Source organism: Pezoporus flaviventris, unplaced genomic scaffold (assembly GCF_033815535.1).
Source record: "Pezoporus flaviventris isolate CSIRO_AGI_PZ_B2104156 unplaced genomic scaffold, CSIRO_AGI_Pfla_v1 ptg000007l, whole genome shotgun sequence".
Taxonomy (NCBI): Eukaryota; Metazoa; Chordata; class Aves; order Psittaciformes; family Psittacidae; genus Pezoporus; species Pezoporus flaviventris.
Window position 1 is genome coordinate 26,323,927 of NW_026892555.1, and position 16,139 is coordinate 26,340,065.

Below are 16,139 nucleotides of genomic sequence, written 5' to 3' on the forward strand. Positions count from 1 at the left end.
TCTGCACTCTCAAAAGCAATTATTTTAGCCTTTCACATTGTCGTGGTTTAAACCCAGTCAGGCAATTCGTTCACTCACTTCCCCCCACTTCTTTCCCTCCCGCTGCTCCCAGAGGGACGGAGAGTCAAAAAGAATGCAAATCCCATGGGTTGAGATAAGAACAGTTTAGTAACTAAGGTATAACACAGATCACTACTGCTACCACCAATGATAATAATGATAAAGGAAATAACAAGGGAAGAGAATACAACATCTCACCACCAGCCAACCGATAACTCACCCCCCAGGCCTGACCAAGCACCGACCCATACCTCCTCCAACCCTGCAGTCTCCTGCAGTCTCCCAGCCCTTCCGGCTAACTCCCCATTACATCCTGGACATGACGTGCTGTGGTATGGAATACCTCTTTGGTCAGTTTGGGTCAGGTGTCCTGTCTCTGCTTCCTCCCGGCTTCCCCTCCTCCCTGGCAGAGCATGAGGCTCACAAAGTCCTTGGCAAGACCAAAACATCGATGCTATCAGCTCTGTTCCCAGGCCGAAAGTCAAAACACTGCACTGCACCAGCTACCAAGAAGTAGAAACATGACTGAACATGTTATTATTTACTGCTGAACCCAGGACACACATACTCAGACTCAGTACAGAACATAACAAGCACAGCTTTCTGTCAGGTTACTTCTGATGCGGGATGCAATCATTTATGGATGCATAACACACTTGTTTTCTTGACAAACTGAACCTGAATAATTAAACTACATGCATCGCTTTACACTCACCTAATGTAGCAACATACTAGTTAGCAGATATCTGAGCACACTGGTAATGTAATACCATATGTACTTTGACTAAAAGCCTTTATTTTCTTTTTTCAATAGCTGAAATCACAGTGAAATAAGTACTTATTAACAAAGCATTAACAAAGTATAGTTTCTGTACATCAGTGGTACTGTTGAAAGTGTAGTTTTTAAGCCTAGCAAACCAAATCTGGAAAATTCATCAGGTTACAGATGCTGAAGGCTTATTCCTGGAGTACTTAAGCTGCATGGGTCTTCCCACCTATGTTAGTATTTAGCCTTGTGCATAGATAGAGTTTGGCACTGCAAATGTTTTCAGAAACAAGCTGATGGGCTGTCATGTATCCAAGAGGTAAATATGACAGTGAAAAAATACATAGGCTATGAAGTACAAAACCTTGCTTGGCATCTGACCAATCATTTTACAGATTCAGATACCCACAGTTACAGTCCCCAGATGCTTGTCATTCCTTGCTTCCTACAGGTCTGTGGGTTTTAAGATTTGTTCTTGTGGTCAGGTAATAAAGGAGGCTAAGCCCTCTACAGTTAGTTACTGTTAAAATCAGGTTTATCAAACTAAATTCTTTAAAATGTTCTTTGTGAACACAACTGATTTTTATTAGCTAGACTCAAAAAAAGAAACACACAAGTGGGAAGTGCTGTGTGTCCCATCTAGCCAACTGGTTGTGTGAAACAACTGGAGGAAACAAGCAGGTAAGGATCTACTTCTTGAGAGCAGTTTCTTGCAGATAATGCACTAAAGAACATATAGCTGTGCCTCACCAACAGCAGTATTGTTGAAGCCGAGCTGATGTTATAGCAGCTAATCTTCCTCTTAAAGTGGGTATAGTATTCAAATTGCCACGAAAAGATGCCTACATTCAAGCTTGTTGTTCAAAGTCCCTGAGTTAGTGGAAAAAAAGAGGTACTCCTGCAACACAGTTCTCACTTGTCCTACTGTAGATAACTAGCATGAGATTAATCTCATTCTAAAAGGTTCTTTCAGTTCTTACGGAGAATGCTTGGACTTGCATGACAGATGCAGATATTTTCATTTGAGATATCTGAAGATACGAAGAGTGATCCTAACATGTGTATCATTATGTAAAAGTCCCATGAAAAACTGGATTTATTTTTGTAAAACTGGTCATCTCTAACATGTTAATTCAGACTACTGGGATTTTTTTTTCTTTTTTTTTTTTAATCCAGCTATTTTATAATGTAAAAGTCATGAGGAGTTCTGGGAATGGAGATGTGGACCTCAGAGGTACATCTGTGTTAATAATTAAATTTATCTGAGAGCTCACTCAGACACTGTTCAATTTACTAGTATATATGTAGCCTAAGAGTCTTCTTGACAGCTGAACATTCTAAATCCATAGCTATGGTTTTAGGATTTCTCACTTGCCTCTGAATGTAATCTTATATTCCTATATGGCATGCAAACTCTCTTCAGGAGGAGTGAAAGCAAACACTCTGACAAAGAACACTTTTTTGCATAATGACTAAGAGTGTTTACCCAGGAACTGAGTTGCTATGCAGTTACAGTTATGTTTTACAAAGAAACATGAATGCAGTTTCTCTCAAGCTCTGGATCTCATTTTAACCTAACTGAAATAGCTGCTCAGGTCCAGAAGAAAGCTAGAAATTAATTATTTTTTTTCTCACTTCTGTCAGTTGATTTACATTTCCTATTGCCCAGCATGCTAACACTCATTAAATTCCCTTCACATGAGATTAAGGCATTAAGCTCCCCACAGTGAAGTTCACTCAGCATAATTTGAGGACTTTACAGTCTTGGACATAACAATAACCATGTTTGGTTTAAAATCTGGTTTCAAGGCCTAAAATGAGGTATATAGATTTCTCTCTTAAGGACAGGAGGCCACGAAGCAACACAAATGCTGCATACTGTGTCAAAGTGTATTTTTATTGATTTGTCACAGAGAGTGAGGATGAAACTACCCTTTGAATCTTAGGTTCACTGATTTGTCACAGGCAGGCTTTTAAGGACCACATTTCAGGCATATTAGATGCTTAAAATGTTATCAAGCATCTGTTTTCAAAACCAGCTGTCAAATTCTAAAAGAGAAAAGACATAAAAAGATGTTCTTGAATAACAGGCTAAATGTGTATTGAAGTGCCTTCATTTATCTACAGATTAGTTACCATCTCCTCTAAATCATTCTTGAAAGTGGGATTTAGATGTTTTCATAATTCTATCCACAACAGTCCTATAGCCTGCGTTACATGGTTTGATCATTATGGAATTTTAAAAATGTATAGGTACTGTAACACTAGCAATAGAAAATTCCATAGATCAGTCATATATTGGAATGGTCAGAATTATAGAATCACAGATTAGAATTTTTCTAATTCCATAGTGACCATATTCTGACACTATCAGTCACTTGAGAGTATTTTATATATGAAATAACCAGATGGAGCTAACTGTATTATTCTAAGAGTTTGTTCTTATTCAGTGTAACAGTGATGACATTTAGACTTTCAAATTTCAAAACAGAGATGAAGAAACTGTGCTTCATTTACTCCTGCAAAGCAGTATTTTAATCTTACTTCAAAAATAGTTGTAATGGTATCGGTGATGTCACTAATACAGGAATCTCTCCCAAAATAAAATAAAATGCAAGTCCTACAATCTGAACAGAATACAGATGTTCTTTCACTGCTATGAGATTTTGAACATGAAAAGACGCTGTGAATAGTTACTATTGTAACAAAAGTGTGCTCTAAATTTTAAACAGCTTTTTATTTTATACCTGGTATTAAACCCTTGCAAAATCCTGAAAATAAGACTGGAAAGCAAGTTAAAAAATCAGTCTTTGCTTTGGGTTTGTGACTGCCATGTGCAGTATGAATAACTTGGCCAGTTTTTCAATTTCTTCCCAGCTGTGCAACACTCTTAGACTTCTAAATTAGACCCTTTTTGGCAAATCAATAACCATTTACATTTGGGAAACAGTGGTCCTCATCAAAAGGGGCCAGGTTGTGGGAAAGTAATTACTCTTGATGTGGAAGAGAACAAGAAACCAAATCATTGAAAGAAAGACGCATTAATGAATCCATTTTCCACAGCTCCACAGATGAAGGGAAAAATAACTTGGCTCAATATAACATAATAACCATTTGTATCATGAAACAGACAGGAACTTAGTTCTTCTAACTTGAACCTAGCACACAGTTTGACATTATTCTTTACAAATAAGGATAAACAGTTCAGTCCTCTAGTCCCTGGAAACACTGAAAGTATTTGGCTTCATTGTTGTCTCTAGAGTCTGGAATGATCCCTTTTGAATCACTGTCAAATGGGAACAGTAAATTTTTACTGATTTCCAGCTATGGTATAATATTTTGGTTCCAAGTTTTTTCTCCCAAAATGTTGAATTCTCTGGCATTAACAGTCCTTCTAAATACATATTTTTTTTTACTAACATTTAAAGACTATACAAAATGGCATTCAGCATCTAAGAAAGTCACCAAAATAAGTTAACCATTACAGTGGGTTCTTTCTACTTTAATAAATGTACACAGCAATTCACATTGACATTCCATGTCAAACAATAAATCGATAGAAGCATATTCTAACAGGCTGCATTTTGTTGATTAGCAACAGAAAGGAAGTTTTGAATCAGTCGCAGATGTTATTTTGATCTCTAAAGTCTAATTCTAGATATAGTGACAGCTGTATATCTGCATCTTGAACCTTCAGGTGAATTTACATGGACAAAACTGTCACAGTCACACTGATGACTGGTACTTCTAGAGCATCCTCTATCCCTTTTTCCTAGTTGGAAAATGAATGAAAAATTATTTTTTTTTTTTTTTTTGGTGGGGTGGAGTTTAATTTTCTTAGCTTCCTAATTTCTGCAGACACCATCTGGTAGACAATGAATAGTAATAGTTAATGTTCCAGAATAACTAATATACAGCAATGAAAAGAAAACCAGGTTGACCTAACTTCATTATTCTTATAAAATGACCTCCGTCTATATTCTGAGTATGAAAAATCATATTAAAAACTACACAGTATCTTCAAAAGAGACTCTGATTGAGAAATAAATTGAATAAAACCTCCCGGCAGTTTAGATTTATATGTCTTCTCTTGGATTATTTACAAAACAAAATCCCCAAGGAAACAGCATTTACGTAAAGTAGTTGCAGAGCAATGTATGGGACTTTCATATTGCCTTCTCCATGAGATATGCATGTTAAACTTCCCACATGCCATTATACTGATGTCTGGTAGGAAACAAAAACATCTAATGAGGTAGTCAAATGCCATGGCTAGAGCATTATAGCGTGTTCATGTGCAATGATCACAACATACAAAGTAATGTGATTTTATTAATTCATTATTGACTTTATAACAATTTTTGGCGTGAAGAAGCAGATCCAAAAATGCAAGCCCTATGATTTCATAAGACATTCAGGGGACTTATAAAGAGCATGGAAGATGTTTTCACATATGTTGTGATTTCCAGCTGTAATTGTTTAATGTGAAAAACAATAGCTTTCAGTTAACACAGACTTATACAAGATAGCAAAATTATTTCCACACATCACCATCCTAATGCTTGTGTAGGAGTGGAAATAGTTATGAGCAACTTATCTTTAAAAAAAAAAATAAAATATAGAAAGTAGCTACTAATTAAGTTTTCAGTTCATAGAAGAACTAAAGACTGTTTGAATAAAAAAAATTAATCATAACAAAACAGAGCATCCAAATCCTGGCACCCTATCCTACCACACTGAACTGTACAAACAGAACTCAAAAATCAATTTGAGTGACAAAAGAATTCATAAATCCAGCTTTTGAAATTAGAAAAATAGAGCACAAAGATATTGTACTACCATGACCTACTCAGTTTCTACCTTGATGTGTTTAGATCAGTAGTGACATCTATAACCACTACACTAGTCATTTGCTTTGTTATACAGTTAAGTTATACCTACTTAATTTATCATTATACCCTAGCTATTGAAGTTGCACTAGCAGTCTGTCTTGTCAGGCATTTCCATGCCATATGTTCCAGCCATAGCTTTTCCTGTCCGTTTTTCCTATGTATAATTATTGAAGTGAGCAGAAACTGGCACTGGTGAAGAACCAGTGAGCTCAGATCACCATTCAAGACCTCATGAATTTCCATTGAGCTTAAGTGGCCTCATGGTATTTCTACCTCCAATAACTGAAGTGCAGTGAAAAAGCAAGGCTTGTTTTTCCCCTAAATATACAGTTTAAGTTTCACCAGAAATGTCTGCATGTTTCTGTTCTTTTGGTTTTTTTAACAGCACCGTATAAGTAGAGTACAAAACTGGTAATGGTCAAGTGAATTCTCCCAAATGTAGACTTTATTCTCTAAGGATGACAATCAAGAATCTTTCATGAGGTCTGAATTCTCAAGCATATAAAATTTTCTATTGACAAAAAGCCTATGTCAACAACCTTTAGCAACTACATAGCTGTAGCTGTTAGTAACTTTCCTGTGTTTTACCACTTTTATTGCTAAATAATTTCCATTTCAGAAAAGAGCTAAATCTCTATACAGTACTCTTCCTTATAGCAGGCATAGTATTTTGCAAGTATCATTGTGCATTACAAAAGAACCTTGAGATATATTATTTACAGCCTAAAACAATACTACAGATACTGCTGCCAAATGATGCTTTCTAACACTAAGAATGGATTTGGGGGTGTGAAACAGATACAGTTAATATCTGTTTGTCTTCAGTAAACACTACTGCTCTTAAAAGCTATTGTTATGCACTACTTAAAACCTTATGTGGTTGCCAATGCTTTTACCTGGGGTACCTTTCACTGGTTTAGTATTTCAGAGAAGTGAATTTCTATTAACAACAATTTAATGGAAAAGTTCTGAAATCTCGTACCATAAGACCTGTTATTTAAGAACTGTAAGAGTCACCTGTTCTGTTCTAGACTCAATACAAACACTAGCATATGCTACAAAAAGGAACCTCTTTTGGGGCCCATTCTTGGACCATATCTTTTGTCTTAGTTAAGGCAATACTCTTTAAAAATACCTTTTAAACAACAAAGTATCTTCAAAAAGATGGGTGAAATCTGCTTGACTCAAGCAGATTTGCTAAAACTTGTCAGTTAAATATCAAACAAATGAAAACCTTTCTTAATTTCTTAACACTAACAGACTTTTTGCTGACATTTGTTATTTGCACATTAATGCAATTTCAAATTCAGCAACCTCCTTTGGATACAAAGAGCAGCAAATTCACGCACAGAGAAGAAAATAGTTAAAAGCTAAATGGGATGGAACAAGAAAAAATACAGCTGTTTTAAGATTTTCACAATTCTATTTTAATGGGTACCTCAAACTTTTTACAAAAATCTATCATATTAACTAGAATGCCACTCAACACTCAGAAAAACACCATAAAAACAATTCCCAAATAAAAATTAAAAAAAAAAAGAAAAAAAAAAGTTGCAGATTAATCATGACTCAGCATATGTAATTATGCTATTACCCCAGTTATAATAAATTAACTTGATTTATCTAACTAAAACAATTTACAAGACACAGAATTGCGATCTTAACTCAAAATCAGGCATTGTTGTGAAACATCCTGGTTAACTGGATCTTCAGGTTAAGAGCCTTTCACTATATTTGAATCCATTGTATTTCTATTAGTGCCTGTTTAATTTCATCAGCATGCTTTGTGTTGAAAATGGATTGGATGTTTGAACTGCATTGTGGTGGCATAAATATGGCCACAACATTCATTTTTTTGATGAATCTAGTTAATTCCTACTGTAGGAACAGTACTGAAAAACAGCAATGCAACCTTTTCTGTTGGGTCAGAAAATTGAGATCATCCTTTGATTTGGCACACCATGTTCTAGCTATATGTATCCAAACATATTTTCCAATTTTGTTTTTTCTCTACATAACTCATAATAATATCATTCCTAAATATGAAAGCTAATATTACAAAGCTGCAAAGAAAACAAAAAAGGAAATATGTTACCCATAAATGCAGTCTAATGTAACTCATTATAAGAATGAATTTGGTATACATTTCTCTTTCATCAGCTTGGAAAATGTGAGGGCTTTTGGGTGACATTTAGTGTTTTGGTAGAAGTCGCTTTGATTTTGCTCTTATTTCTTCCAGATGTATCAAATGAGAAAATTTTACTTATGTAAAATCTCATGACCTGGTTCACCACGCTCAAAATTTTTTTAATTCAAAAGCAGGCCCATGACATCAGAGAAGACTGCGTGGAGATCTCATAGCAGCCTTCCCATATCTGAAGGGGGCCTATAGGGATGCTGGGGAGGGACTCTTCATTAGAGACTGTAGTGATAGGACAAGGGGCAATGGGTTAAAACTTAAACAGGGGAAGTTTAGATTGGATATAAGGAGGAAATTCTTTCCTGTTAGGGTGGTGAGGCACTGGAATGGGTTGCCCAGGGAGGTTGTGAATGCTCCATCCCTGGCAGTGTTCAAGGCCAGGTTGGACAAGGACTTGGGTGATATGGTTTAGTGTGAGGTGTCCCTGCCCATGGCAGGGGGGGTGGAACTTGATGATCTTTAGGTCCTTTCCAACCCTAACTATTCTATGATTCTATGATTCTATCAATCCTTACTTCTAAAAATACGTTTTTATAAGCTTTTCTTTGTTCTAAGTGTTTTTTAAAATATACTTAGTTGTTAAGCACAGTTAAGGGGAGTAAATATTATGAAAGATTCTGCTTTTAGTCTTTGGATGCCAACAAAATACAACTGTTTAAATTGTGCATGACCAAGTGATTCTCATAGTCAAGTAGGATGAATCACAAAAATGTCATAACAATAGAAACGAAAGAATGGGACTTGAGAACTAAAGATTATTCTGTGCAGGTGATGTCAACTGCTTTTCCTTAACCTGAAATTATGGTAGAAGTCATCCAAGTAAAAAAAAACCACAGCATCAGCAGTTTACAGGACTCAGAATATAACCAATTTAGCTACAAGGGGAAAAAGATAATAATCCAGTCCACCAAAAAATATTTTCAAAGTAAATACCACTTATGCTGCAGCATCTTATATGGGAGAAAAGTATTAGCAATAATGGATCAATTTAGTACAGACAAGCAAAGGGGAAAAAAGCAAAAAGCCATCATGGTTTTATAACCTCCCATATTGTTTTGGATAGTTCTTAAATGGAACATATTTTTTTGCATATAAGAAAAACATCTGGTTTCAAAGACACAAGTACTGCTACAGTGATGTTTTGAAAGTATGTGTTTACATGCTTGGGTTTATGTTTTCTGCAAGTTCCTTGATAGTCTCTACCCTATAGTCTTACCCAGTGCCTTCAATACTGCCTTTCAAAAGATTTCACTTTATTTACTGGTATTTTTCGTGTATCACTACTGCATGTGCAGGATGGATGTGCAGTGACAAAGTACTATGAGCAAAGGGAATTAATTCTGTACTTTTGGATCCTTCTTGCACATTTACGTGTCATGCAAAATCTATTAAAATATTCTAAACTCTGGTCACTTATAAACACCCTTAAAAAAAAAAAAACAACTGGCAACAAGTACATTTCCTTTTTCTCCACTGAAGTATGTAATTTCTTCTTTTCCAGAAAGCTCTATTAATATCACTGATATTAATGGATGGCTCCTGAGTTATGAACAGCCACTCTACCCATTTCAAACCTAATTTCACTGAAGCCCTGAAAAGCCACAGAAAGAGCATTATATTACTAGTAAAGGTAGTTGCTTGCATTTGTCAGCAGTATTACACCTTAAGATCCAGAGGTCTGGCAAGTGAAAGCTGTTATAAGTAATTGAACTGAAACAAAAGGGCCTCTTTGCAGAAGGATTAAGTACAAAACACTTGGTAAAATTAGAGTCTGACACTCTAATCTTTGTAAGATTAGTCTGACACTCAAAGTTCAACCCAAAGCATGCCAAAGAAGAAAAAAAATATTTACTGCTTATCTCAACACTAGAAAACTGAGAAATGTTCACCTGATATATATTATATTCACAGAAAATCAGTTGTCCTTGTATAAAATGTCATGTGGTGAAGTATTGTCTTCTGAAACCAATGACAGTGCTCTCAATGAGTTCAGAAGGCGACCCCATCAGTCCCACAGGGTCCAAAGGGTGGCTATGACTTTTACTTCTAAATTTCCCCATCTTTGGAAACTGCAGCCACTCTGCACTAGTCTTTGCCTGATGTACAGAGCATTGTTACTACACTTATTAAAAATAATAATATAATACTGTCTTGGAGGCTGAAATTAGTCTGGCAGATTGATTACTGATTTTTTTTAAATGGTCTATTAGCAATTCCAGTTTTTCTAAGCAATATGAATATTTTAACATATAGAAGAAAAAAGCTTTTTATCCTTTGTTGTAGACATTCCATCTTCTTAAGCATCACTTGACATTCTGCTTTCTTAGACTGAAAACTTTAAAAAGATTTACTGAATGCAAGCATTCCTAACGCCATTTTATTGGATTTTTTATTTAGTAGATGTCATGTATTACAGTATATCGCACAAAGATTTAAAAAAAACCCAAACTTTTAATAATGCACTGAAGTTACAAAACAGTAAGTTTGCTTGATTTCTAACCAAGCAGTTACCTTTGCATTGCTTTTTACATTGCAAAATCAACAACTGGACACTATATGAAAACAGAGGGGAGCATATGCAATGAAATGATAAAAACTATAGAATTTTCATATAAAGTTACACATTACAAGATACCTTTAGCTGACACACTTGATAACCTTGTTTCTAAATGCTTTTAGGCTATTTCCTATTAACACTTAGTGTTTGTAAGACACAGTAGACACAGTCCATTGCAGCAAATTCCTGTTATTAATCTCCCCTGCTGTGTTTTTAACCTTTTGCAATGCATTAAATTCCTTTTATCTGTACATGTACAAGACCCTTTTCAATTAGTTTTGTTACTGCTATTGCAGTAACACGTCTGATATCAATCCAAAACATGCAGTAGTCTAAGAGAGCACTGTCAATATACAGGATACTTTACCATGACTGAGCTTATTCCCATTTCTAATTATTTCAGTAGGAGAATCCTTACTGCTTTATTTCTTACTATTGTCTACATAACATATTGATGTTTTAAATTCAAACCTATTATAAAAACATGTATCTTAATATCTGCTGTCTACAGAGTTTGGACTTTCTATTTTTTCTATTTTTTAGGAAGAAAATATGGATTTTGTAATACGAACTTATATATACAAAGGGCTCAGATAAAAAAAAAATGCAGTTCTCAGGCTAAGCACTCCATTTAGTTGTTTTCAGCTTTAAAGGTGATATGGGTAATAGCTGGAAAATCAACTGGGTTCTTCGCATCCACCTATTATCGTCAGATCACAACAATATTATTTAAACTGAGACTGCAAACAAATCCCATGCCTTTGCTTTACCTGTCCTAGTTTCTAAGAAATCCCAACAGAAATAAGGTCCTTTATGTTCGCAAGAAGAAGAAAGTCTCTTCCATTTGTGAATGATCCTGAACAGCCAAGAGTGTGACCAGTGGGTAATGACAGGCTTCAGTACAACACACACACCAGAATATTGCAAAATCAGCTTTCTGAATCTAGTTCAGTTTTTTTGGTATCCTAATAATACAGCAGTACACTTTGGTTTACAATGTAGTGCACCTCTGGTGTTTATATGTTATCATTCAAAGTAAAAGAATTTTTATAATTATAGGAGAAAACATACCTAGGAGTACTTTCTATGTGCTATATTTTCATATAAAATACTTTTTTCATTCTTACAAAAGACAATGAAGTTTAGTTTTGATAAGCAGGTAACTAAAATCTTTCAGTTTTTCAATGGTTTCTTTTATTGAGCCTTAATGATTTCTTTGGAATTATATGTGTTCATTCATAATTACTTTGCCTAGCTATCTCTGTTCTTAAGGGTTATCTCCCACTTTTAGAAATGCCTATTCAAGCATTCTTCAACTTAAGCCATATTCTCATTGCCTTATCAAACTCCAAATTTCTTTGATTTTTATAAGCAAAGATCAGATCTATTTCCTACCTAGGAGAGACTAAAGACCGAATCTCAATCGGTTCAATATTTTCTAATACATTCTATGGAAGCAGAAAATTCCCAAATTCTTACTGCATCTGGTACATATCTTGAAATTCCTTTGTTTTTGTGTTCTCTAGAATGTTAACTCCTGAAATACATGACTGTTTCTACAAAATATAATAACTGTTTATGATCTACTTGGTTTTCCTCAGTGTTATTTCATGTACTGCATTGCCCTCCCAGATGGTCTATTATTCTGAGCATCTCCAGTGCCTAAGAAAAGAGCAAAGGAAAATATTTGCTGGATCACCAGGAATGTCTGGATGTACTTTTCAATTTGCTAGTGCAAGCACTTTCAGCTGCATCTTGTTAAAGACTGTCAACCAAGGAATCTACCATCGTTCTAGGACATAATGTATGTGACTTCAAAAAAGGAAGATATATAATCTCATAATGAGATCCTGTCTCAGAAGAATGTGCCTTGTTGTGCTGTTCAGTGTAGTGGGCCACTGAAAAAGACACTGTGAGGAGAAAGTGACTTTGAGCAGAATCTGGGCAGAGTATAACCACAGACCTGTATTGTAAACACCATGAAGAACCACTGCATAACCTGTACTGTGACTGTTGCTGACTTGTTCCAATGGTAATGTTTAGAAACACACCACTCTAACTGAACCTCAGTGACACTGAATGAACTTAGCTAATTAACTGTAATGGAGAAACCCATACATGGTTCCCAGACAGTACATGTGGATGACACTATCTACAGACCTTGTCTTGGCCTGTCATTAAATGGCATACCCACATGTAACAATCCTTCACCTGGCAGCAGAAATGATTGATAGATTTGTTTACCTCTAAGAAAATCATGCATATCTGTAAGGACCACAGTGGTGACATGAACAGATTCTGTGCAGTGTGCCAAAATTAACCTGAAAGGGGTTGTCTGATGCTGCAGAAATGAGCATTCACCATCATCACCAGGGACATCAGGGTGCTGTTACCTTTCCTATGGCTTGTACTAACATCAGAAGGGACATAGATCATTATCACCTTTCCTACCTCTTTATTGCTGTCACCTTTTGTACAATTTCTATGCTTTGCTCAATAAACTAGTTAATTAGCCATGGGTGTCCATGCCTTTCTCCTTGAGATCCATAAAGAACCAGCACCTCCACAGTGCAAAACAGGGAGGCCTATAAGGAGGCCAAATAAGTGCACCCCAACATTGCTAGAACCTCCCTCTCAGAAAGGTCAGTATTGAATAACTCATTTTTCCTGAGTGAAGCGAAAATATTCTCCCTTTTAGATCTGCTGCTAGTTATTCTTCTTTTCTGTGTTGCCGAACCTTCATGTGCTAATCCTGTGAGTTTGCTACACAGCACAAATGAGCATTACTAAATAACAGTGAATATAAAAAAAAAAAGAGCACATTAAAGGAAAGACTATATTTTCACGCACCACTAAGACTTTTGACTATGTTCTTTGTGATGTCGGCAGAGTAGAGCAGCTTGATCATTAGCCAATTGTCAGGCAGGTCTCAGGCAAGAGCAGTATCCAAAAGACAATTTAAGCACTATAAACTTCTATATATAAATTAACAGAAAATAGGAATACACATGAACAAACTGTAGATTATCCATGGATTTTTGCCTTTTTATTTTTCTTCCATACATCTGTAGACAGTTCTGTGGAAAAGTTTCTAACTTTTGCTTGTGATAAGCTTTTTATAGTTTATTTTTTAATCACATAGGAATCTATTACAATGCTAGCATATAGAATGAGCTTAATGAACAAATTCACCAGAACAGATACTTTGACACTAGTGTACTTGATTTAAAATTTTCACTTCTGTTCAAACTGCAATATTTCAGGTTTTAGAAACTTGTGGTAACTAAAAATGTAGGTTTGCTTCATAAATCTCTCTGTCCATTTCAGGAATCATTATAAATTGTCTCAAATAAAATGAAGAGAGAAAGTGGAGATTTGGATCACTGATCTAGAAAACACTGAGTATGGCTTCTCTTTTTTTTCTTTGGATCAATGATGTTAAAGTGTTGTGGTTTCACACAATGAATGACATGAAAAATGAGAATGAAATCCAAAGCCTTACCTAAAAAAATAAAGTTTGAATCTTTATGATTCTGTTCTATTGTGGGGACAGAGATGTCTTGATAAGTTATAGAATACCATCTGATCTGCAGTGCAGCTTCTGGCCCTGAGTCTAAAAATATCAGATGTGCTAACTTTAGGCATAACCTCAGTTACCAGTGGGGGATAACCCAGTTTGTGTTTCTTTCCTTTTTGCCCTGTCTGTAGTATGTACAAATACAGCTACTACAGAGGAGACATTAGAATATATTACCCTGGGGCAATAGATTGATCCATTGGAGCCATAAAAAGTGCTTAGAAAAAAAGAATAGATCTATTCTTATTACATTCAGCGAATTAAACCTACCAATTTATCTCTTAAAAAATAGATGTTAGTGTTTTGTTGCCTAGCTAGACTTATAGTCATGCATCTTTGAAGGAATGAGTTGGATTTCAGTGTTTAATAAATTTGAATCTATTGCCACCCTCTCAATCATATCACCTTCAAACATTGTGTTAAGGACTCTCTACATGAGAAGTAACTGTGGAGCAGCATTTCTTCAGCTGCTTTTCCAATTAACTCCATGTTTGAAACCCTCTGTTTCTGGAATAAGAGAGACAATTGGAATAAGAAATTTTCTGGAATCAGAGAAATTGCTGACAGACTTAAGATTAGTTAATGAGTTTAAATTGTATAGGAATTATGAATCTTAAGTCATAGTTTGAAGGCAATGGAGTTACAGTGAACTTGGGTGAAAACAGTTTCCTTTCTCATAAAACTGCTCAAGAATGATTTGATTATGTTTGTTAATATTTTCTCTATCGTAATTATTCACTTTTCCCATAAAAAAAACAAACAAAGCTTTTATAATTCTTATCTCCTGTTATCTCCCTTATCTCATTTAGTATTCAGAGCTACTGCTTAGAAGAGAAAATTTGGGGGTTTTACATACATAACCAAATTACAGATGTTAAATGAGTTACAAAACCTTTTTTCCAGGACAAACAACTTATTCCAGCTTTATCTGATATATCCATAGAATGCTTTATTGGATCACTTATTTCAGTTTTAATTATTTATTATTATCATATTTTTGTAGGTATTAAACTTGCCAAGTACTTGATGCTTAATGTAAGTACAAGAAATAGTATTTGTCCTTTCAAAACACTGGCTATGTTTTCCACCATTAGTTAATTCATATCCTTGTACAACCTCCTGAAGTAGAGCTATGTTTCGCTCTTCGTACTGGTAGCTAAAGAAACCATTTATTACTTTCCTGTGAAAATTGAATTTTATCAAAATGCACTATTTGTGATTACCGAAAATCGCTTGTTTTAAAAAGGAGGCTTGAAAAAGAGCCAAAGATACTGAAAATGGACTTTCAAAAATATGTGGGTAATGCTGACTGAAAGAAGTGAAGCTACAATAAACCACATTTTTCATAATCTGTGGACAGATTATGAAATGGGGATTCAAACTATTTTCCAGAATGTTTGCAATTGGTGTCCATGGCTTTCAGGTCAACCTTTCTTTATGGATGTCTTTGTAAATAAGGCAGAATTCTTGTGGATCCACCATTTCAGATTTGCAAAGACATAGTTCCCTCCCTCCCACCTGAGTTTCTCTTGGGATGTTTCTGATTTTGTCTTGCATGTGAAACCAGGGGTTAAAATGTGGATCTTTTCTATTCCTGACCTTATTCACTTAAGCATTACATATTTTTAAAAAACAGTATATATTGCTGTTTGAGGAGAAGGGGAGAAACTGCACCCTTACTGGCTTTCTCCCTTTGGTTGAAGCATGATATATCTGGTCAACCCCTTTACTTTTTGTGAAGTAGCAGGAGCTGAGAATCAAGTGAAGTTTCATGATATTAATTTGTACCACACTCATTCACACAGCAAAATATTTTATTCAAGCTTTTTTCTCTCATTTCAAGCATCATGTAGAATGGAATAATCCACATCATACCAAGTAATATCTTAGGCAGCTAGCAGTTCATAGAAAAAGGTAGGATTATCTGAGACCAGAGGAAAGGAGAGAGAGAAGAACAAAAAAAAAGAAGCAAAGAAGAAAATACAGAGAGCAAGTGAGGAGGAAAGGGGAAGGAGAAAGAGCAATAAAAGGGTAGAAGAGGAAGGATACGAGGGAAAAGACAACCAGTGAGTGTCTTATGATAAGCA